At 31.8% G+C, this 25,246-nt stretch overlaps 1 protein-coding gene across 3 annotated transcripts in view; it reads left to right on the top strand.

Annotated features, from left to right (window-relative positions):
- Window positions 1-25,246, top strand: part of LOC136977417 (longitudinals lacking protein, isoforms H/M/V-like) — a 108,985-nt gene that overhangs the window by 266 nt on the left and 83,473 nt on the right. The window lies entirely within an intron of this gene.

The raw sequence follows: 25,246 nt of genomic DNA, 5'->3' as shown, positions 1-25,246 counted from the left end.
ATTATATTTCTATTTTTATGCCGTAAATTTTGTAATTTTGTAAGAATTTCAGACTTTGATTAGCTTTTTACATTTATTTCTTGATATATTTATATGAAATGCCATCGTTATAAATACATTTAAAAAGATATCGATTTTAGTTAAAATCGTAAATTATACATTTATATGTTGTTACATATACTTGTATCTCGAAATAACACTAATATATAATGAAATTCTGTTATGATCTTGTAAAAACAAAATCAGAAATGAATTTTGTAAACTATAACTATGAAATTAATAAAAATGAAGTTGTATGCCTTTTATCTATTGAGAAATATGATTTTGATTATGAAAATCATAGTTATAAGCTCAGATTTCAAATTATAATCATATGCTAGAAAGAAATAATCTCAGAAAATGAATCTGTGGGTGGTGGTGTGGTCATATACATTAGCCATAATATGTTTTTGTGTGTTAAGTACCAATTGCATCACAATATGTAGCTTTTTGTGCATTATCTTCCTGTTTTCTTGCAGATGCAAAAGTGCAAACGTAGTCGATAAACAGTCATGACTAAGGAAATAAATTACTATGACAAATGAATTTTTATGTAACAAATACATGAAATATACTGTATTAATAGCATTTTATCAATGAAAGTAAGATAAAATATAGAAAATAGCAAATAGTTAAAATAAATATCTAAACAGTTATACCAAAAATGAAAAACATACTTTTTTCTGTATAAATTGAACTAAATGCATTTTATTACATATGCTGAAAAAGGTTATACTTACACAATGTTTCACTGAATAAGGATAAACTAGTAATTGTAGTCACCCTATTTAATTATCAATGTACTCGTAATAATGGGTGAAGTTTAAAGATTGCAAGCATTTTCAACCCAGTTAGTGAGCCATTTTCAGGTATAAACAGTTGAAAATGGAATACTGTGTTAGTAAAGAAGATGAGATTGAATAAACAAGCATGGAGAGGTAAGCTACAATTAGTAATTAAAATTATAATTGCCAAAAAATAGCTCGATCTTATATGGCAGTTCGTTTGGCTGTAAACTACAATGGTGATGGTGGATGTGGAAGACTAACCACACTCTTATCAATGTGTTTAAGCATTGGAAACAAGGACTTCCTTTCCCTTCCTGGCAATATCTCTTTAGTCTGTTTACATCAACCAGTGCTATCATAGTTCACCTTTCCCTACTGTTTATTCTATCTCATTTTCCTTCTGACACTGGCAACTGTTTATGCCATTAATGTTCTTTAAATTTCATTCACTGTTAAAAATGCATTGATAAATTCTGCAGACAACTAAAAAAATGTATTTAAATCTATGTAAATTTAACCTATATACATACATTTTATCTATGTATTATCAAAAAATTAATAACTGTATTACAAAGTAATTAATCTATTTCTAAACAGTAAGTTATTTAATGGAAAACAAGAATTTATAATTACTTTAGTGATCATCCAAGAGATTTTTGATTGACAAATTTAAATGATATTCTGTAAATTTAAATGTATATTGGACCATTTTATGCAAAGTAGCTATCCTGCAACTACTGTTGATGCTGGATGGCTAAATCTGTGTAAAAAAAGATTGCTGAATGTATGCAAAGAAAAATGGTGTACATTGCTCACAACATAATGGATAAACAACATGACCTGACAGACTTCAAATGTGAAATGCTTGAGGCAGTGGTGCAAAATGGCTTCATTTGTGAATTGTTTGAAGGCAGCAGTAGTTAAAGAATACAGAGAGTAGACCGTCAGACAAAAACCTGGATCTGGGCTGAGGAATATGGTCAACAATAGCTACTGAATGTTCAAGTTGAGTGGAAAGCTGACATATTTGTTTAGTCCAACAAGATGGGTACCACTTCATTGGATTACCAATATTTTGAAACAAGGACCAAGCCCAATGGTTCTGAATGTAGTACACTTCACTATACATTACAACATATGAGCTACAGAAGAAGAAGGACTTTCTAATAGCCATTGCTGAACATTATCTGAAGTGAACAAGAAGTGTCTCTGATTTGCTCAGGAACACAAGAATTGGACAGATTCTGGATGGGAAAGAGTAATGTAGTCTGACAAATTATGTTTTCAACTACACCATGCAGATGGAAGGATGAGGATATGGAAACAACACCAAAGCATGGATAAATCTTGCATTATTGCTACTATGCAAACTGATTGAGATGATGATATGATCTTGGATGCGTTTTTTATGGGCTCTTTGATTTATGTCTGACTGCCCAATCTATGCTTTGTGTGATATTCAAGACTAGGGTTTCTCAAACAGGATTCCGGGATCCCGGTCGTTTTTTTAACCCGGGAAATTTTTCTTATCCTGGGAAATCCCGCAAATTTTTTAAAAATCACTTTTTTCTTATTTTATGTTAAGGTTGAGGAAATTTTGCAAATAGAAAATATCATTAACTCATAAACTGTCAGAATACATTTGTATTTATTAATTTTAAACCTACTTATTAGTTTTTTTTTAACTTTTGTTCATTATGGCAGGTCACAAATGGTCAATAATCAATATGTAGCTTATTTGTGGCAGAACTCTCAAAATTCTTTACCAGTAATATCTGGAATAAGTGTGCTTATGCTGTCTTAATTTTTAACCATGTTTAGTAGCTTCAATAACTGCGTAACACCAAGTTTGTGCAAATTGGGCAAGGATACAAACGAGTACGAAGTCTGCAAGTATGAAGTTTTTCTTCATAACCTGATTATTAAAGACAAACGAACTGCCGAATTATTGGGCTATGATCTTTCTATTAATGCAGCCGAGGTAGACAAATCAAGAATACTAGAGAACAAAAGAAGTACTACAATCTCGAAAACGAACTAGAAATCTTTCAGGATACAGATGAAAACACATAATATTTGTCTTCTCTTAAATGCATTAAACACGATTCCAATCACATCAATTGAATCGGTAAAGGCATTCTCGGTAGCAAGACTTTTCATTACTAAAATAAGAATCAGATTGAGTGATTGGTGTATTGACCATCTTTGCTTTTTAAAGTCTTATAAAAATTTACAATATTTTGTATTATATTTTATTTAAAAAATCAAAAATTACCTTCTAAGTTAGAAGTTTGATCTAAGTTCATTTTTTTTAATTTTCAACTCAATTCAAAGACATTTTTGTCGTTGCTGTATGCAGTTTCCAGCAAACTTTAATAAACTTTTTCTATTTGTGAAAATTTCTACATAATTCAAAGGTAATTTTTAATACATATCTTATACAGCATTATTAATATGATTTTGGAGGATGCAGAACGTATTAAATTACTTTAAAAAACGAAAAATAATTAAATCATTTGATTTCATGACATTTTGTATATCTTAAAAATAATTAATTTTGTCCCGGGATCCCGGGAAGCAGTTCACTTTTATCCTGGGATTTCGGGACAAGCAAAAGACCGGGAAATGAGAAACCCTATTCAAGACATTTAAATATCATTGCTGACTAAGTCCACCTAGTTATGTGGTCTATCTTAGGTGGTGAGGGATACTTCCTGCAGGACAATGCTTCATATCATGGTGCTTAAATTGTTTATCATCAAAATTTGAGGTGCATTATGGAGACTTCTCCCTGCTTCTCAATCAAATGAGCATTTGTCGAATGAAGTTGAAAGGAGAATCATACAGCTGGATCTGTCACCACCAAATCTTCCAGAGTTGGAGGCTGCAATTTATTGCATTTGGCTAGTATTCTTCAAGACACTTACTGACATCCAATAGAGTTCATACCAAGATAAATTCAAATGGTATTACTGGCAAAAGATGGATCAACAATGTAAACTGGTCATAATAATTTGGCCACTCAGTATATATGTTACTGCCAAAGTATGAAATTCAGACATTGTATATAATGCCTAGATGTTTAGGCAATCTATATATATAAAACAAGTATATTTTGGAATTGCTTGGGCATTCCATAAAATACTTAAGAATTCTATAAAATATTAAAATTAAATTTTAAAAAATTCTAATATGGAGACATACTTTACTAATACCTTGTGATTCTTTAAACAAAATTTATAGAAGAAAGTACAAGTATACTAATAATAATAATATAGTATATTATTAGTATAGTATAGTAATATTATAGTATATACTATATTAAAATAATGATCATAATATTTTATTTTTAATATCAGTAAAAGTAGAACATGAAATAACACTAATCAAATCACTAATCTTATTCATTTTTCTGTCTGGTGTATTTATTACAGTACTATAATGACATTTTGAATTACAAAGAAATTTTCTTTGCAGGCAAAAGGGTTTCAAGTTCTGGCATTTATTTTTGCATATGTACTTCAGTTGCTGCATATCTGAGAGAGACTTCTTTATCTTTGGGTACATCATTTAGCATTAAAAGTCTTTTTATATACTGTAAACTGTGATGTTGAGTATAGCTGTTTCAGAACACCTTGTTTGGTTCCCAATTAATTAAATCCATCATTTGTCATGTTACAACAGCCAAAACATCGAGTGTCTACTCTATCTTTATCTACTTTTGGGACTGGAACATGAACTGTAGAACCTTGTTTAATAAGTGGGAACTTGTTTTCAGATAGCTTTTTTGTTTTCTTTGTTCAAAATTTCAGATTTATTTTAGTCTTGTCATCAATTAAGAACTTTTTTATTTTTATAATAAAGAGGATGAGTATAGTAAGTGGTGAACCAAATCCCTCTTCACACACATCAAAAGAATTTTCCAGATGGCATGAATGTTTTATTTACAATTTGGACACTGATAAGTATCACTAGTTGATTTTAAACAGATACAACAAATCTGCTTGGTCTTTGGATTCTTGGGTCAAAGCTGAAGCTTTAGGGATTGAAGCACTGGATGAAATTTATAACTTCACACATATGAAGATTATTTTATCCTGCATCTTTACACCTATGTTTAACTAAGTAAAATAAATACACTTAAGTGTTGTGGCATTACTGTTTGCAACAATTTAGAGCATAAAGGTGCTCGCTAGTACTTTCAGTAACCCAAAGCTATCATCTTCAGGCAATTATCGAATACAAATATTTTTCAAATGATTAGCTTTTGAACAGACTTATGAAAATAAGTTATGCGCGTGGATGGAATATGGAAATTGAATTTAAAATAAAAGATGTTCTAAAGTGTGAAAAGCATTATGAACGATATTATATCCCCAAATGTATTAAATAAGCAATTGAGTGAATGATATGAACATGCAATAAAAGAGAAATTTGAATTATAAATTAAATTGCTTGAATAAAGTTATCCACAATTGTGGAATTTCAAGGGTTGGTGTGTTGCGTGGTGTTATGGCAGCAATGTATGGGTTCTCCCATATGAACAATTTTTTACGATTGTTGCACCATTTGAGTAATTTTGGTTTGGACCCAGATGGGAAGATAATCTTGTTCAAGTACTTTTTTTAGCTAATTCAGTTGATAGTCTATTGTTTCTAATGTCTTCCTGATGTTCTAGGATGCGAGAGCTTAGCATTCTAGCTGTGGCCCCTATGTAGCTTGTTTCCTCTCCTGAGAGTGCATGTTTTAATGGGATTTGATACACACCAGATTTTTCGTTCAAATTAAGAACATCTCTGCCATTGCACAATAGTCTTCTTAATCCCTGGTCACACTATGCGATTTCCAGCCGCGCGGGTGACTGCAACTGCAACGGCTGTTCCCATTAACTAGTAATCCCTCTCGAAAACCGGTGCGACTGCAACCGCAACTAGAAACAAAAAGTTTGTTCTACTCGCGACGGTTGCAAACGTGCATCCAATCAGAAAACATCTTTGTGCCACGTCATACTTTGTGTTCTTTATTTGTCAACATATCTTGATTATAATATTTGTATTAATTCAGTTTCAGTACATTTAAATGCTATATTTGATATAAATCAAATCTGAATTTATAAAAGTTATTGTTAGATTTATTTTAAAAAGTTTGATTACTTTTAATAATATACAATTGAATAAAATAAATGCTTATATAAAAGAAAAAATATATCGTTTATAAATGAATTAAATCATTCAAGCTTTCCTCTAAACAACACTTAACCTCCAATATTCACTTTTATATTGATAAATAGCATCCAAAACTTCTGGGATAATGACTAATATCAAATTATGGGCCACTCTAAATTGGTATATCAAACTACGAAACGTTTCACCTAAATTATATATAAGTATAAATTATATTCATACGGATATATCCCCTATAATCTTCGGCATCCGAAAGCCTTAATTCATTCATCAGCTGGTGAAAGCACGATTGTTTAGCCCGTTGATTTTTATTTCGCCAAGTTTTAACCCAGCATGAACATTTTTTCTTATTTTTCTCTTCATATATTCTTGCCAGCTCTAACAAAATTAGCACCTTTTTTCTTTTATTCATTCCAGAAATGGAACTGCTTGCTATTTTAATAAGGAAAGTAGCTAAAATTCCATAAATACTCTTAAGTAGAACATAAAATGTCGGTAAATTCACAAAAGTAGACAAAAACAAGCTACTGTAGTTTTATTGGTTTATTATAGGGTCATGTGTTTCCGAGTTGCAACGTCAACGAACAATGTGTGACCACGAGAAGACGCATGCGACTCGCGCTTGTTGTAGTTGCAGTCGCCTGCGCGGCTGGAAATCGCATAGTGTGACCAGGGCTTTAGTGTTGATTGTGGGGTTACAGGTAATATAAAACCATTTTTTATAAAAAGATGTGCTATTTTTAGTGAGATTGGGCCTAAATACGGTATTGGAGGATTTGTTATTTTTAGTTTCTCTTTGTTGCTAAGAAAGGACTGCGGAAACAACCTGTCTTTGACTTGATTTTGGAGAAAGTGAAACTTAGACAGAGAATAACCAGCATTTTGCATTGCCTTGGTGATAAGTTGCAATTCCTCATTGACCAGTGCTTGGATGGAAGGAGTAGGTGTGCTCTCTGAATGAGAGATGTTACAGCAGAATTTACAATTTCTATATCTTGCTTTGTTTTTTCAGTGCTTCTTTGGCTTTGATGATATCAGGTTTTTATGCACAGTTTTTAGCCAAAACCAGTAATCCTTAAACTACAGATTGTTTACCATTTTTCTTCTATTATCTGAGTACAGTATTGATGAAGCACCAAGAAGAATAAATACTGTATATTAAGCAAATGATATACTATTCCCTTAGCTGTCTTGGTTTAAGAGCTTGCAATACCACAAACTTTGTTACATAGTCTTGAAAAACAAAATATACTTAAATTTACTGTCAAGATGAGTTTCAAAAATGTATCAGGTCAATTTGATATTGAGAATTAAATTCTGATGAAATCAATGGTTTTGCTATGGCACTTTTTATGCAGGCATTTTGTTTCTGTTGACAGGGTTTAATAAGAGGTGTAAGTAAAATTCTATATCATGCCAAGTAATAGTAGCATATTTAGTTGATGGCTCTGTCATCATTTTATCTCATTCACCATGACCAAGAGAAGAATGAGTCTCAAAAGCAGTAAGATTCAAGCTCTGAATGAGGGATTTTGCACCCCGAAGAATTGTAGACCTCTATACAAGTAAAAATGTCAAAGGAGGAACCATACCTGTACATCCAATGCTTTGCGAGATATTTGCCTCCATAGGTTCGTTTTTAACATGTATCAGTATTCTTCATGCTCCATGTTATCAAGGCTCTGCATATAGTCATGTGTTCTGTGTGAGCAATAGCAAGCACCTCAGCATCCAGGTGGGGCGAGCCTTCACATTCCCCTAAAACTGTATAACATCAAGTACTCCAGTACTCCAGTACTGACTGTTCATGATGTTTGTACATCAAGTACAAACATCATGAACAGTCAAGTGGGCTACTTGAAGTCAGCATAGTTGCTTATGCTAAATAGTTAAACATGATAGTCTTAGTGGAGCGACATGACTTGCAATCTTAAGCAACCTGATTTCAGGGGTTTGTATCTCATGAAGGGTCACTTGTAGTGGTATGATTGGTTCCTTTGACTCTTTTGCCCCTATGTGAGTATGCTGTAAAGCTCTGATAAGGTCCCAACCATCTCATTCAGAGTTTGAATTGTACCCTCAAAAGCTGTATCCAATAACTCACCATCTGAAGCATATTAATAGAATTTGATTGAACTATTTTTTTCCCATTGGTTTAATTAGTTTGTTTTTCCTGCACTACAGTATAATAACTATAACCAATAATGATGAGTTTTCTTTTTTTACTTTTTCAGCTGTTATATATAACAGAGAAAGTATGGTGATTGGTCAAAAAATGTCCCTCAAATTTTTACATTTTTGGACTTGGAACCTTGAAATGTCAAGAAATGCAAAAAAAAATTGGGATTTTTTTTTTCTGTACGTATGGATGTTTGTGTATGTGAGGAGAGGTACAATTTTGCACACTTTCTTTGAAGCTTAATAACTCCAGTGCTTTGTCAAAAATTTCTGAAATTTTTCAGGAAGGTTTGTTTATTAGCAGATTGATGCTATTAAATTTTGGTGATTAAAGGTCAAGGGAGTCATGTTTATCTTGAGTAGGGTCAGACTTAATGATGATTTTACTCGTTATTAGCATTTACAATTTTTTGTAAAACCTATCCTTACCCTCAAAATTAAGCTTTTTGCCATTTTATAATAGTTAAAAATAAGTTTTTTAACCTTTACTTATTTGTACTATTGACCAGTACACTTTACTGGTCAATAGTACTTGTACTTTTTCTGTGTACTGGTCAGTAGTACAAATAAGTAAAGACTAATTATCTGGCTCCATTGTTTTTTAAATAGAAAATTTTTATTTTTATTAAAAGTTTTTTAATAAAATGTCATAACAGATGGCACCTCCAAATGTTGCTGGGTAAGTTAATTGTTGCTGGATTTTTTAAATAGTTATAGTATTATTCACTTCTCTTACTATTTCTTCATATTTGTTATCTGTGAGACAAATCCTGTTTTTTGTAGAAGTAAACATTGTTTTTTTAAAGTATAAGAAACATTTTCTTCCAGTTTATTCTAAATTAATTAATTAAATAAGTAACATCACTTTATTTCTAACTCATTGTAAAACATTTGCTTCATAATGTTTTTGAAAGTATTTCACAGTTTCTATCTTACAGTTCACAAAATCTGACTTGAATTTATGAGATGCCACTGGAAAATTCATGTCAGTATTCTGACAATAATTTTAACAATAAAATTTTTATTTTAAACATTTGAAACAGATGATGACCTATCCATTGATTAGCTGTTTTTTAGAACTTAATTTCAAATTTTTTATTTTAAACTGAAAATGAATAACCTTAAGGAACATTTATAAAAATGGCATTTATAAATTGATTATAACATAGGCGATCATGTATACTGTTTGTTGTGTACTTTGCCAGCAGAGCATCCAGCATTCTATAAATGCCTAAGCAAAGTATATAATTTTATTTGTTTTATACTCTACCAACTAGCGTTATTCTATGCAATGCTTGAATTTCATACTCTTCAAGTAATATATATATATATTATAATGCTTACAATATACATGTGCTGATAATTAAATAAGGTATCACTACAGGGTAAAAATGATTGGAAATGTTTTTTATTATTAAATTATTTGCTGGTTGGAAATATGTACTATTGACTATTTTCTTGAAATAAATTTTATATGATCAAAATATAGCTTTTACATTGTATCATATGTTCCAATACATCTAAAGCCTTGTACTCACATGCAGCAGTGGAAGACGGAAACCGTCGACAGAACAACAAAATGACGTCACTTTTGCTGTCAAAGCTGACGGAATATGAAGTTGAAAATTTTTAACTTTTGCTGTCATGGAAAGCGGAACAGCAAAAATTAGACCAATAGGAAGGCCCTTTAGCAATGTTGTCATAAAGATCACGTGGGATGATAGCATTCGAACTATGGTGGTCAGCGAGCTAAAAAGCTTCATTTGTACACTAACACACTAATATATTTCATTTATACACTATATTACTATCCGATTTTAATATTAATGTCAAGTAGATGTACTTACTGCGTAAAGTATTGGGAATGGCGTAATCGTAATTTGGTGACGAAAATATTTGATATTCCTAACTTTGACAATTTAGAATATTTTTCCTATCCAAATTATTCATTTTTGAGGTTTTTTATTTGTGATAAGATCGAAGGCAAACTTAAAAAGTTTAATTGCTATAACAAAACAATCCTGGTAGACGTCATTTTCAACTACTGGCCTACTGTAGTAGCTTGTTTATATTTATGGCTGGCAGATGGCACGTTCCAATTGTAGGGTAATTTCTGCATGTGCGTACACATGACACGGAAAGATGACGGAACGGCAACTGTTTCCGTCGTCCATTGCCGCACGTGAGTACCAGGTTTAATTGTTTGTTACTAGTTGTGCTGTAACAGTTCTGGAACTGAAGAGATGCTGACAATAAAATAAAGATTATATCTTAAAATTAGTCTTCAGCAAAAATTTTGAATTAAACAAAAACATTTTCAACCTAAATTTATATGCTTTCATCAGTTGTGCAATTAAATAAACATTTTGAAAGAATGGAACATTTGAAAAAGAATACATATAAATAAATAAAACAAATATAAAATTAAATACAATAAAAAATTAATAACAAAATATAGAAATAGTAACTAATAATGAACAATTTTATTTATGTATGTATATAAGGGTATCCCTTATTTTTATGAAAAAAATTTTTTGTCGAAATGTTTGTGCCCACCCCCTAATTTTTTTGCATTTGATTAGAATCACTCAAATACAAAGTTTAATCTCAATAAGATGACATTAACCTGTGCCGACTTGAGCTCGAAACTTCTTGCAATCTGTTGCGAATGGTTTGGGTAGACACAGAAGCAGTTGTTGAGTGACAAGTGGCTCTGGATATGTGCTGTGATGAATGGGTCCTGATGGACTGTTCATGAAATTTGCTAGTCTGTGCACTCTATTGTGTGCCGGTGTGATTCACTCTCTCTTAGGTGTGTTCACAGATGTTCTGGTGTCCATTGTGTCACACATTACTGGATGGTATTCATGTTGTGCTCAACACACACAACTGTGCACATTGATAAATTGAAGGTTACGCTGCTCCAGGATGTGGTTTTGTTCCCTGGCCGTTAACTGGTGGTAATCAGCTTGCAGTCATCTCTGGGGCATTTTCTATACTGCTTTGAAAGTTTGGCTGCTGTTAACTGCTGTTAGCATTTACAGCTCAAGCTGGCTGCTGGTCTTTAAAGTCTGAAACTGGGTACCATATGACCTGATGCATATGCATTGCATATCTCTGTCATCTCTATTGGTCCTGCAATTTCACTTTTGAAGGGTGTAGCAATGTCATGTATAGCCTGTTCATTTATGCTAAAACTCACTGAGAAGGTCTTTATGACTAGAAAAGATTCGATGACCTTGCTAAATTTTGGCACTATACTTGGACTGGAAGTTGCTACCTGTCATTAATCAGTGTGTTACAGGAGGGAGCTGATATTCGTGACTGCAATGTTAGCAGTGTGAACTGTGACGATTATGCACATATTTTGTTCCTCGTGCAAAGTATTTTTTTTTAAATTTGCTACCTGGAAACACTCAAATATTAGGCCTAAATGTTGGAAAAAAATGCATTGTTTACAGTAGATAGGGCTTGGGGAAAAAATCTGTTATTCTGTTAGGGATCCACTAAAAGGAGATAAAATTACAATGATTTGGAAGATTATTCTAAGAAATCTGTTATTCTGCAATTCATTAAAACAAGATTCTACTATGATTACTCTTCACAGTGATGGACATTCATAATGAAAAATTACAAGAAAACATGGCTATGCCCAGTCAACTATTACAGCAAAATTCTCAAGAAAAGTGGTTCTTTGAAAATAAAGAATTGTGAAAGAAAATTACAATAAAAAGACAAGATTAAACATTAAAGCATCTTGTGACAACTTATCATTTTTAATTTGTTGACAACTTTTAGAAAGAATATGGAACAGCAGCATCCAAGTCAACTACTATGTGATGATTATGCAGGCTTTGGATCATGACTTCCTAAGACTGAATGTTAATTAAATTCAAGACAAAGAAACAGCATGCACATTGGAGCAGACAACATAAATCATGGACAACAGATTGAACAGAATTTTCATTTTCAGACATAGGTTTTGGTAATAATGGTTCTCAAGTTTGCTGACAAAAACATGAAGCATACAATTTAAGTAGCTGGAAGACTTTGGTTAAATTCTCAGTAAGCATAACTGTTTGGGTTTTTTTTCTATTAATGGTGTTGATTAAAAAATGTAAAAATGTCTTTGTAAATACAAACATTAAGAGTGACATTTATTAGGATATCTTGGAATACTTCATACTATCATCAGCTGAGCAGATGATTTTGTGTTATAATATGATTTAGCACTGGCTCATTTTGCTAAAAGCATACCATTGTTGGTTTGCACAGCACAACATCACAGTGTATCTTGACCAGGCAAAACTCTAAATCTCCATTCAATTGAGAACTTGTGGAATAATGTGAAAAAAACAACTTGCAACATTGTGATCAACTAAAGTCAATAATCTGAAAATGAAGTTAGAGCTCATATGGTCAAGAGTATCTATCAGTCAATGCCAGAAACTGATTCATTCCATGTTTCATCATATTAATTAATTTTTAGGTTTAATTTATTTAGTATTAATTTAGTTTTAGTTTTTATAATTATTTTTAATAACTTTATTTATTATTTATTTAACTTTGCCTGCATTTTTGAACCCTTAATTATAATTTTTTTTAATTAGTTGAAAGCTCTTTTGTAAAATTTTAATTTTAAGAGAGTTAACGTAAACTATTGGGCTACCTAGTTTTATTAACTGCAGTAAGCTGTCTTGTATGCAATTCAACTTACATATGCAATTCTTGACATACTAATCTTTGTATGAAATTCAACGTGAATTTATCCACTCCAGGTACAGGTCTGCTTCTATTACATCTTTTTCCAGGCGTTGAAAATTTTTTTTTAGGTGAAGAATATTTTAACACAGTATTTCAACTAAGTTAAGTCGTAGAGCTAAAGCCATTCTTCAGTATACAGATTTTACATTCATGAAAGGACCTCCATTCTCACTTTCTCTGAAAAAATCTGACAATTTTGTAACATTATCTGAGCAGTACTTTGTATCTTTTCTTTCCTTTAAACTAACCTTCACTCATATTACTAATGCTATAGCTATATTTACTTTCAAAAACAAAGAAAGGCAGAGCAATTTGCCATTTGACCAAATGTTGAAAACATGGTTGATTAAAATACAAAAATATTAAAAATATATATCCTTTTTTCTATTTGTAAGTTTCAATCTTTTAATTATTATCATTAACAATTAAATAATTTTAAAATATGTTAGATTTTCTTTCCAATTTGAAGCTTTAGAGGGAGCTATTTTTTTGCAGGAGCATGCACAAGGTTAGAATAAACAGACTGTATGTAGTCCTAACAATTAATGAATTACATCATCTACAAAATTATTTATTAATAATATTTATCATTTTTTATTATACATGGGTGGTTTGGAAAGTTTTCAGAATCTGAAGTAATGAAATACAAAATCTGAATTGTATTTTTATTTTTTAATATAATCTCCTCTAAGAATAATGCTCTTATTCCAGTGAAGATCTAATGTCTTCACTTCAGCAGAAAAAGCTAATTTGTCAAGTTCTGCAAAATACCTGTTCACTGCAGTGATGACCTCTTCATTTGGGTGAAATGTCTTGCCTGTCAGCATTTTCTTCAGAGTTTGGAAAGAGATGGAAGTCATTAGGAACAAAAGAGTAGGGAGAGTATGGGAATGGGAAAAGATTTGAAGTGATGGTCAGTAAGCTATGCTGGGTGAGGTTATGATAGAAAAGAATTTTCTCCTTCATACTGGACTTGTCTTTGCAATAGAAAGTCTTTAATTTGTTCATCATATTATACACAGTAATAAGTGATGGTGATGGTCTTATTTTTTCTAAGTAGTCAATAAAGATAATTCTCTTGGCATTCCAAAAAAGTGGAAGCCATACATAGGAAATATAACTCACTGTGTACGGCGTTATTACATATTTTTCTTTTCTTTTGAGCGCTTTCAACGAATGATGTGGCAAAAGGAAGATACAACACCGAACTCGCAAAAAGGGTGTGTGACATGAATTATAACCCCTTATGGGCTCAAGTCTCTATACTCAGGACCTGCAACGACCGAAAGCTCCTCTTCATATGGGAATCACTATACATAACAACGTTGGAAACGTGCAATGCACCTACGCTGGAACTGCCCAACATATGGATCGCCCTATACAAGCGATTAAACGGCGAGTTACGTCACATCTCACACTATTAATGAGAAAAGGCACCACGCATGCGCTGCATCATCGTACGTTTTCAAAAATTGTGGAGTCATATCGAATGTCGCTAAAAAGCGTTAAATTTAAATTTTTGTATGTGTTCTCCTTCGTTTCGAATGTTCATATTCTATAAAAAATTGTTCATTTGCCTGAGGACGACAGAAATACATTCGTCAAAAGTGCTCAAAAGAAAAGAAAAATATGTAATAATGCCATACACAGTGAGTTATATATCCTATGTATAGTAAACTTGGTGTAAGCAACATACTAGTCTTTATTAAGAAATGGAAGCCATAACTTTTTCCATTAATGGAATTACTTTTGCCTTCTTTGGAGTCAGTAAAGCTGTATGTTTTCACTGTTTACATTGTTACTTAGTCTCAGAAGTACAGTAGGAGATCAGCATCTTATGTAAGGTCACATATTGATGCAAAGCTTGTGAATTCCTCTAGTAGATTGGAAACAGTCCTTGGAAGTTGTTGCTCACATATGTTTTTGTTTTGCCATGAGCAAATGTGTCATCCATCTTGCAGACACCTTACTTACTCATGTCTAGTTCTGGGTTAGGATTTGTACACCCAGTCAGCAGAAATGCCCAGGACCTTAGTCATCTCGCATACTTTCAAATGGTGGTTGGCCAGCAGCATATCATGGATTTTTATGTTTTCTGGGATAACAGTGGATGTGGGTCATCTACTGCAACTGTCATCTTCAACACTTTCTTGGTCAAACTTTGAAAATTATCAAATATGACAGCAGAATTTTCCAAAATTTGATCCAAATTGGCTTTGATTTCAGTGGCATTTAAGCAGCTATTATAATCATAAAACTATTTGATTTTTTTTTAATTTAAAAATTCATTATAATTGTTTGGAACTGTATTATACATCTTAAATTACTTTTTTTTAATTTACTCTTTAACTTTCATAATGCATTACTATAATGCATGCAGCAAAAGAATAGACATGAGTTAGCCTGAGCAGGAAGGGTCTATGTCGAATGAAAAGGATGGAAGGTGGCTTGCAATCAACTGTGAGTAACATTAGAATTAAGAGTAAGTAATAAAATTTGTAAAAAAAAAACAATAAAATCTTCTTATCTTTAATCGTCACTTATGATAACGATGGTATAAAAATATTTTAGAAATTAAAAAGCAAAACTGCTGAAAGAGATCATATTGTTGTCTCAACTCCCAAGAGGTAATGTAACCACACATGTCTCCTTGACTCATGTCTATTCTTTCCCTGCATAGACTATGTTTCATATTCTACCAGTCAGAATGCTAAATTGAAAATATTTAAGTAAAGAGATATATCCAAACATTTATTTTCATATTTTCTATTAAAAAGTAATTACATCTAATAAAACACTGAAACTGTGTATCTGTGTTATTTTTAGAATTGATGAAATTTTCAGATTCTTTTATGATATAATAATTGGTTCATGAGAGACGTAAGGTAAGAAATAATAAATAATATACTGTTTTGTAACTTGAATTTTCTAAGAATCAATAGCATTAGTTTATAGTTGTTACTATAGTGAACCTTCAATTTCATACCAGTTGTCATGGTTATGGAATTGCCATTGAAGTATATTTAGGCTTATATTCATCTCCTAAGATTTAAGGAATTTTTTTTCTCTGACAAGATTATGAAGTTAGTATATTGACAATACAAGTGTAAATTTTATGTGTTTGGTTTTATAAACACATTCCAACAACCTCAAAACACAGCAAAAATTAATAACTATGATGTTTTTGTTTTAACAATCTTCCTTGAGTAGAATATACAACTAAATGCCAACATTCCAAAATACAAAATTTTAAACAGTGATAGGACCATTAACCAATCATAAAAAGTAATTCACAACTACAAACTAATTTAAGAATAATAACGCAAAAATAAGAAGACAAATAATAACTACAATAAATACAAAAATAAAGGAAATAAAAAATAAAGTAAAAGCCTAAATGGTCCATGCAACATTCATCATGGGGCTACAAGTCACTTGCTTATTGAGTATTCAAAAAAGGACTTCCACGCTACTGAGAGTTGATGTCCCTGAAGTTGATAGAACAACCCCCATTTAAAGCTTTGGTTTTATCTAGGATCACTTCAAGCACAGTACAGTATTTCCATATACATATGATCTTAAGTAAGATTTATTTTCATTTCTAGTAACTAAAAAAACATGCCGATTTAACTGTAGGTAGATATGTACTGTACCTTAATAAACAAGCTAAGTATTAATCTATAATATAAATTCAAATTGAAAATGTTTGAAAAATAAACTAGAAGATGAAAAAATCTTGAAATAAAAGCAAATAAAAACGTGCCAAAATTCATACATTCTCCAAATTACTCTTACAAAATGAATATAACTTCTACTTTATAGAAGTTAAAATATGTATACGTGGTACGATCCAAAAGTTTGGGGACTGCAGTAATATATGACAACAAAAGCATGTATTTGAAGTTACAGCATATGAAATGGATTCTACCAAACCACCTCTACGTGTTCAGGTTAATTTCACCCATGTCATGTGATTAAACCACAAGCGCTGCTGTTTTTTTCCGGAGATAGTTACCTTTGTTCTGCGACATAATAAAAGTGGAGTTTCAAGAACAACCTCCAACATTAAATTTTGTCAGCGTTTAGGTAAAACACCTACGGAGACTTTAAAATTGCTAAGAAAGGTGTACGGTGATTCTACCATCGTGAAGTTGAAATGTTGGAGGTTGTTCTTGAAACTCCACTTTTATTACATTGCAGAACAGAGGTAACTATCTCCGGAAAAAAACAGCAGCGCTCACGGTTTAATCACATGACATGGGTGAAATTAACCTGAACACGTAGAGGTGGTTTGGTAGAATCCATTTCATACGCTGTAACTTCAAATACATGCTTTTGTTGTCATAGATTACTGCAGCCCCCGAACTTTTGGATCGTACCACGTATATATATATTTACTCATCAACTCTGGTATTTTTGAGTTTTACATTTCATCTTCAAGAATAGAAACATAAAAATAAAAGTTTCAAAATTACACTTTTAATAATGTTTGGAACTGATAAATGTGCATGTTGCCTTGTAGCAACCTAAATTTATGTTGTGTGCTTCAAACTTCATTAAAGATGCTATTTTTTTCAATTTATTTATTTCTTTTAAAGTATTTTGAAGTTTAAATCTTGGTTTTTGTTTTTCTATTTCTGAAGATGAGTTGTAAGACTCAAAAATGCTAAAATCAGAGTAGATATTCACTTTTTAGTAGAACTGAAAAGCAAAAAGTTTGTTCATTTTACAATAAAACATGAACATAAAAACAGAAATAATCAGAAACTGAAAGATGCAATTTAACTTGAGAAATGTTATTTATAATGAAGCAGAAGTAATAAAAGAAGATAACAATAACAGTTTTAATAATTTACAATTCTTAGAAAATATAGAGAAACATTTAAGTAGACAAAGAAAAAAATCAAAGAAATTTTAAAAAAAATCAAAATTCTGAATATTTGTTGAGGTATATTCCCTAGAAAAATATTATATAAAAGTTTCATAAAGCAATTTTTTTAAATGTTTATTATTAAAATTATGTTGTTGTAAGACTGCCTAATTAACTTATCATTACAATGCCAAATTTTAAAATTATTACTTTTCTGATTTTAATAACAGAAATATTTTAAAAACAAAGGAAAAAAATTGAAACTTTTTATGCATGTACATGGGAGGACCCAAAAACAATGGGAATTATTTTGTGGAGGGCAGGAGGTTTGTAGTATGCATATCTGCTGCTAGATGCCAGTAGACGGAATCCTTCAGAATCAGTATGCGAAGCAGCATTGGCATGTCAAGACTTGTTGGCCCATAGCAATTTTTTTGTGAGAGCTGTTTTTTGTGTTTGTCAAAAACATGATGTTAAATTTTAAAGATTAATATGCATTAATTTGATGAATTTGTTGATTTGTCCAGGATTTCATGGAATTCGATTCAGCAAATTTTGTTACAAGAACTCTGAATTTGAAGAGTTTCTGCAAAGTTTGTTCTGCATTTGTTGACCTCCAATTGGAAAGGCAATCACTTGGCAGCATGTCAGGCTTTGAAAGAACATTTTGAAAAATGATCCAGACTTATTTTCTAAGGTGATAACTGGTGATGAATTGTGTTGTTGTGGTTACAATGTGGAAACCAAACATCAATCCGGCCAGTAGAAAACATCAGGATTTCCTTGTCTCAAAAAAGCAAGACAACTGAAGTTGAATGTGAAAACCATTAATTGGTTTTTTCATGTGAAAGGAATTGTTCATTCCAAATTCCTCCATCCAGGCCAAACAGTCAATCAACATTGTTCTCTGGAAGTCCTCAAAAGACTTCTTAATGCTGATGAACTGAAATTAAATACCTTCTAAAACCGATAACCAGTGCGAACTATTTTTCGAAATGGCAAACGTTTTCACTGCCCTTCCTGGGCTCTTCCTCAGGCCAATTCTGGATTTGATAATCGAATAGCATAAATAAATGGAACATGTTCCGTAATTTAAACGATCGAGTACGTTGGGCAACCGCGTGCCGTTCCAAATATTTAAATTTCCTTTTATTCCGTTTGGGAAAATGCTGATGAACTGTTTTGTGGTAGGTAAAGTGTAGTTATTGATAAATCAGTTACTGAGAAAAACCAAAAATGTTTGAAAAGTTACATCTACTTGATAACTAAAAAGCAGATAAATCCCTGTATCGATTTTTATTACTTGCTTAGATCATAAATGACATTGTAAATGTAATAATTCCAAATATATTTCCCACCCCTTGCAGTGGGTATATATATGGAGGAAAGAATAAGTGGCCATTTACCAAGGGTATAGCCACAGGAAGAAGTGAGAATTGCAGAGAGGAGGGACGGAAAGGAAGAAGAGAAGAGAGCTCATACACGCATGCCTGTGCCATTGATAGACCAAATAAAATGCAGGATACACTGACCAGGAGACCAGTGGCACAATACTGAATACACAATTAGGAGAGCGTGTCCTTGCAGTGGGTTACAAATCGCCTTCATAATTTGACATTCAAACGCGATTCAGTTAAAATGAGATTTTTACAGCTAGAAAATATATTTTAACTAGCAGATGAGCCCAGTGTTGCTTGGGCAAAAAATAACAACAAACATTAAGATTATTAGATTCTTTCATACTTCTAACCCTTCTATTATATTATATTATAATATTTGATTTATACTTATGAATGTTACCTCTAATAAACTGTTCCATTCACAGCTGAATATCAAATGGTCATCTGACAATGAATCAAGTTTCACAAAATAAAATGGACCAAATATTTAAACTCGGCAATCTGAAAAACCACTTAAATCATATTTTGTACAGGCTGGTAACCTCGTATTTTGGATTTTCCAATTCCAATGCTGCCATACTGCTGGTTTGGTAGAAAGAAGAGACCATTGCAGAAGGGAATTGAAGTAATTCAAGCAAATTAGTCATTGACCTCATTGATGGTCAACTACTACTAATTAATACTGGTCTATTATTAATATTTGAAAAGTGATCTGTGTTAGACAGGTTGTGATGGCTCCACTTGTGATTGAGTTGCTAATCTTAATGTCTGAAAGACTTCATATGACTTGTTTAACACGTTGACTGCCACGTGACTTTTTAGGATTCTGTTGTAAAACGCCAACTTAATTTAATTATATTATATTTTTAAAAACTTTAATCAGAGTATATAGTAATAATCAAATAGCATATAAAATGTGTTTTTCTTAAAATAAAGGTATTACGAATTATCTCGTAGTTGGCTTATGTAACAGAAAGCTCTTTGCTAAAGCCAAACTACGAGTTAATTCGTGCACAGACACGATTCGTCCTGTCACTTCGCTACAGCCAATCGGAGATGTGCGTCTAAATTCATTAGTAATAAATCGGATATAGAGGCGAGCACATCACATTTATGTCTTTTTTGAGAGTGTTATTTTTTATTTATTTTTATAATCAAATTATAAATATCCCAAAATGGATAAGAAAAGACCACTGACTAAAAAACAACTTGATTACTACACTAATCTAAGTGATTCAGAATCTGACAAAATTTTTGGTGAGGATGGGGGAGTTTATTTGGCAGCGAAATGGTCTTGTTACTGTATGTAAATGGAAAGACAAACGAGAAGTCCTTACCATTTCAAACATGCACGTTGTTGAAATGGTAGAGGTGTTCAATCGCAATGGAAAATGTTCGATGAAACCGAATATAATTCGAGATTATAATCATGGAATGTCTGGCATTGACGATCAGATCAAATGCTATCGTACTACACAGCTCTAAGAAAGACTATTAGATGGCCCAAAAAGGTTGCATTACATATTATAGAAATATATATACATAATGCGCACAAACTCTTTCAAAAAGCAACTTCTTTTAAAATAAAACTTATAAAGTTTAGAGAAGCATTCGTCAAAGCGTTGATTGGAGAAGAGATTCAACCAGTTTCAAAAAAAATTAAATTGCAGAAGCTCCACTATTTACAGAGTATCCCATCTACTCAGAAAAAACAACATCTGACAAAGCCATGTTGAATTTGTACCAAAGCTAAAAAACGCCGAGAAACGCGTTATTTCTGTCCAATCTGTCTTGAGAAGCCAGCCCTTTGCGTAGAAGATTGTTTTAAAAATTATCACAAACAATAAAAATATCGTTTTGCTTTTGATTTTGAATAAACATTTTATGATTATATTTTCTGTTCATTTATTAATAAATGTTCTGTTCATGTAAGCCAAACTTGATTTTTTGTTCTTGCCCCTGAAGCTATCTATTCATATTTACACTGATATACTACGAATTACATCGTAGCTGCACAAATATGGCAAGGAAACAAACTACGATATAACTCGTAGGTGGCGTCCTAGGCAGAAACGGTAACTACGAGTCATCTCGTAGATGGCAGTCAACATGTTAAATAAAAAAAAACTTTTAAAACTGTGAGAATAATTGCTTTTATTTTATACCTACACAAAAACACCTTACTGAGAATTATTTATTAACTGTAATGAATGTTTTCAACCTTTAACCAATGTCTTTTATCTATTTTATTATTTTGTTATTTTAAATTGTATATATATTACTGTATAATAATCAACGATCACCTAAATATTCAGGCTATAATATGGCTATAATCAAATAATTAATGCAAATACATTTGGTACTAAATGTAAGCATTTGGTGCCATCTCTGGAAGGTTATATCGAAATTTAAATACTTCTGGAAGCAAAGACTGGCTTGGGTCCGCTTGTTGTGCAGTGCGCTCCCAATTGTGCCACCCGGACCCCAAGCCAGACTTTTCTTCCAGAAGTATTTAAATTTTGATATAATCTTCTAGAGATGGTGCTTACCTCTAGTACCAAATTTATTTGTATTAATTATTTGATTATAGCCATTTTATGACTCGAATATTTAGGCAATCATTGGATTATTATATTGACTCATTGGGCTTTGAGATGTGTATTATATGTATATATTACTGAAATTTATTTTTTGAATTCAACTAGCTCAATATTCAAAAGAATTTGGTATTTTAAATGTGTTTTTAACAGTTCTATACAAAAATGAAGTTAGCAATATTCCGTTTTTATAAACCTGAAGATGGCCTGTAGAACAAGTTGAAAATGTTCGTTACAGTTAATAAATAATTCTCAGTGAGATAAGGTGTTTTTGTGTAGGTTAAGAAGCATCTAGCTGGTTATTAATTAAGTATTTTATGTTATAATAAAGTGTTTATATTTTTGCAACAGATTGTATAAATTGTGTGGGAAGTATGTTCTTGTAAACATTTTGTTTATAGAAAAATTATTGACCTGTAATTTGAAAAAATTGTAAACCTATAAATTTTGACTGTTTTCCGTCTGTTTGTCTGTCCTTCCTCAATCTCAAGATAGGAGTTAGATACATGAAAGTCGAGACCAGATGTAGAAAGCTTAGGGACAGGAGGCCCAGATTAACTGTATAGGAACTTCAGGTTTGGAATGGATGCCACATTACTTTGATTCAAAATTTTCCCCTGAACAAAGTTAGATAGATGACTGGCATAACTCTATTGCTGACAGGAAAAGTATGATATACAGGGGCAAAACCACCACTAAAAAATGAGAACATTGTGACGAAAAGTTGCAGGCTGGCATTGTGACAATGTTACAATAATCGCTTGTTAGAAATAGTTTGTTTATTTGGTTACTGCAATGCGACACATGATTGATCTGCTGAGGGAAATGCATCCTGGGAAGACTTTATCGGAAGCTGGATCCTATTTAGGTGAAGAAAATTCAGAAAACATTATGTGGCTAGCTCTTTTGCCATGCCTGAACCCATGAATAACTAACTACTAGAGTTCTGTGGTTTTATGCACTCAGCTACCAGAGGGTGTTTATTAGAATTAAGAAAGTATTGTTCAGAAATGAAAAAACCAGTTGTTAGATGTGGAAAATTAAATACATATAGATTTTTCATGGGGTAACACTTTCAATTACAGGTAGGCAAGTGCTAAATGCTACCTGTTGCAGTAATTAAGTGAATATTATATATATTTTTTAAAATTATATCCGTTTTTATAATAATTATATTTAGTTTTTTGTCAGTAGATGGTGCTATGTGTAAATAAGCAACTGTAATATAGATAGAAATTAAATGATTTACAGAAATCCAATAGATATTTTGGGATGAAATGTATGACATTATCTAAGTTAGGGGTATATAAACGTAACTGCCAAGTTTCATAGAGTTGGTTGAATAGCCTAGGAGTGTAACAGTCAACAAACAAACATTTCATATATATATATATATATATATATATATAAATGAAATACGTAGCATAATCTATACCAAAATGTATACATAGCATAAGTCGACACCTGGATAACTTGTCATCGTAGGTTAATTAGTCAGTTTTCTGTAGTCCCGGCCGACTTACATAAGCAATAATGTTATTAATGTTAAAAAACTCGGTTTACTCAACATCGTTTAACTCGTCACCACTGGATAAATCAACATACTTTTTCAGATTCACACTTTTTGACATTGATAAGTCGACTTCCCTCCTGAAAAAATGAGTTTACACTGTACAATAAGCTGTGTGGTGTGAACTCATTTTTCAGGGGGGAGTCGACTTATCAGAATTTTAAAAAGTGTGAAACAGAAAAAGTATGTTGATTTATCCAGTGGTGACGAGTTAAACGATGTTGAGTAAACCGAGTTTTTTAAGGTTAATAACATTAATGCCTGTGTAAGCCGGGACCACAAAAAACTGACTACATAACTGACGAGTAACGAGTTATCCAGGTGTTGACTTATGCAGAGTGGACACTGTATATATATATATAGATTATGCTACATATACATTTTGGTATATTTACATTCCTAATACAAATTTGATGTTTTCCTAATATTCTTTGCTATATGATGACCAGATTAAGATACAGTATAGCCACCAGCATGTACAGTACTGTACCTTCAAATAATAGATAATGGTTAGACTTCTTGGTCTTGATGGTGTTCACTATTCTGAGATTATACTGTATATGCTTTCCACTTCAAATTAGTAGTGTTGCTCCTGTACATCATACTTTTCCTGCTAACGATAGAGACATGCCAATCATCTATCTAACTTCTTTCAGGGGAAAATTTTTGAATTGAAATAATGTTACTTCAATTTTTCCATTGGAAGTTCATATTTAGTTAACTGGGGTCTTCTGCTCCTAATCTTTCCATAGCTGGTCTCAGCTTTCATCTGTCTAACTCCATTCTCGAGATTGAGATTAAGGAAGGACAGACAACAGTGGACAACAGTAGAAATTTATAGATCTATAATTTTTTTCAAATTGCAGCTTAATTAATATTTTATTACTATTATGAATTATTTTTAAAATTTATATATTTTCATCTTCAGGGACAGTTTCCTTATGTAAACAAATACTGTTACTGATCTCATATAAATGACAAACAAGATTATGATGCAGATTAAATCTTTAATTATAAATTTGACATGCATAAATTTTGATCAAATATTTGTTGATGAGACTATATCTTATCTCTAAAATTGCACTGCTGTCAATGGCTGCACACCTTAGAGGTATGAAGGAGTACATGTCAGGAATTGCAATTTGGCGCAGAGTATTTGGTGCCCAAATCATGCGCTCGTAAAATAAACCAGACTTGTAGGTAGTCAGGGAACCGAGAACCGGGTCAAAAGAAAACATGAAATGCTGAGACTGTTTCTACAAACAGGCATGAGTGTGAGATTTGGACATGCTTTTCTTGCACTCTTTGAGACATAGTCTCATCCCAAAAATGGCTTCACCATTTTACTTGTTGTTATAATAAATTACTATTTTATGTTATGTTAGAATTATTTATCAATTATTTGTTAAACCATAAATTTTTAAGAAATATTTATTGTATTTTATTAAATCGTAAAGGAATATGAGATTATTGTCTGCATAGTGAAAGAATGTAGATATGAGTCAGCCTATCTAGAAAGATCTACGTTAGAAAGAATGGAAGGAGATATAAGGGAGTTGACACATGGATCTGATCTCATTCAGCTATTTTGTTTTTACATTTTTTAAAAATATTTTTTATTATCTTTTTCATTGATAATTTTATTGTTTTATGTTTTTGCAAATTTTATTACTATGATCCATATGTCAACTCCTACATGTCTCCTTTAATACTTTTCATCTGACAAAGACCCTTCCAGCTTTGGCTGACTTGTGTCTATTCTTTCACTGTACAGACTGTAATAGCATTTGTTGCTATCAAGAAACCATCCTTGAAGACAAAGATGTGTAAATTTTTAAAGACATTTGGATATTATTG

This window comes from Centruroides vittatus, unplaced genomic scaffold, assembly GCF_030686945.1.
Source record: "Centruroides vittatus isolate TY-2023 unplaced genomic scaffold, ASM3068694v2 contig_459, whole genome shotgun sequence".
NCBI lineage: Eukaryota > Metazoa > Arthropoda > Arachnida > Scorpiones > Buthidae > Centruroides > Centruroides vittatus.
This window is presented reverse-complemented; position numbering and strand designations above follow the sequence as displayed.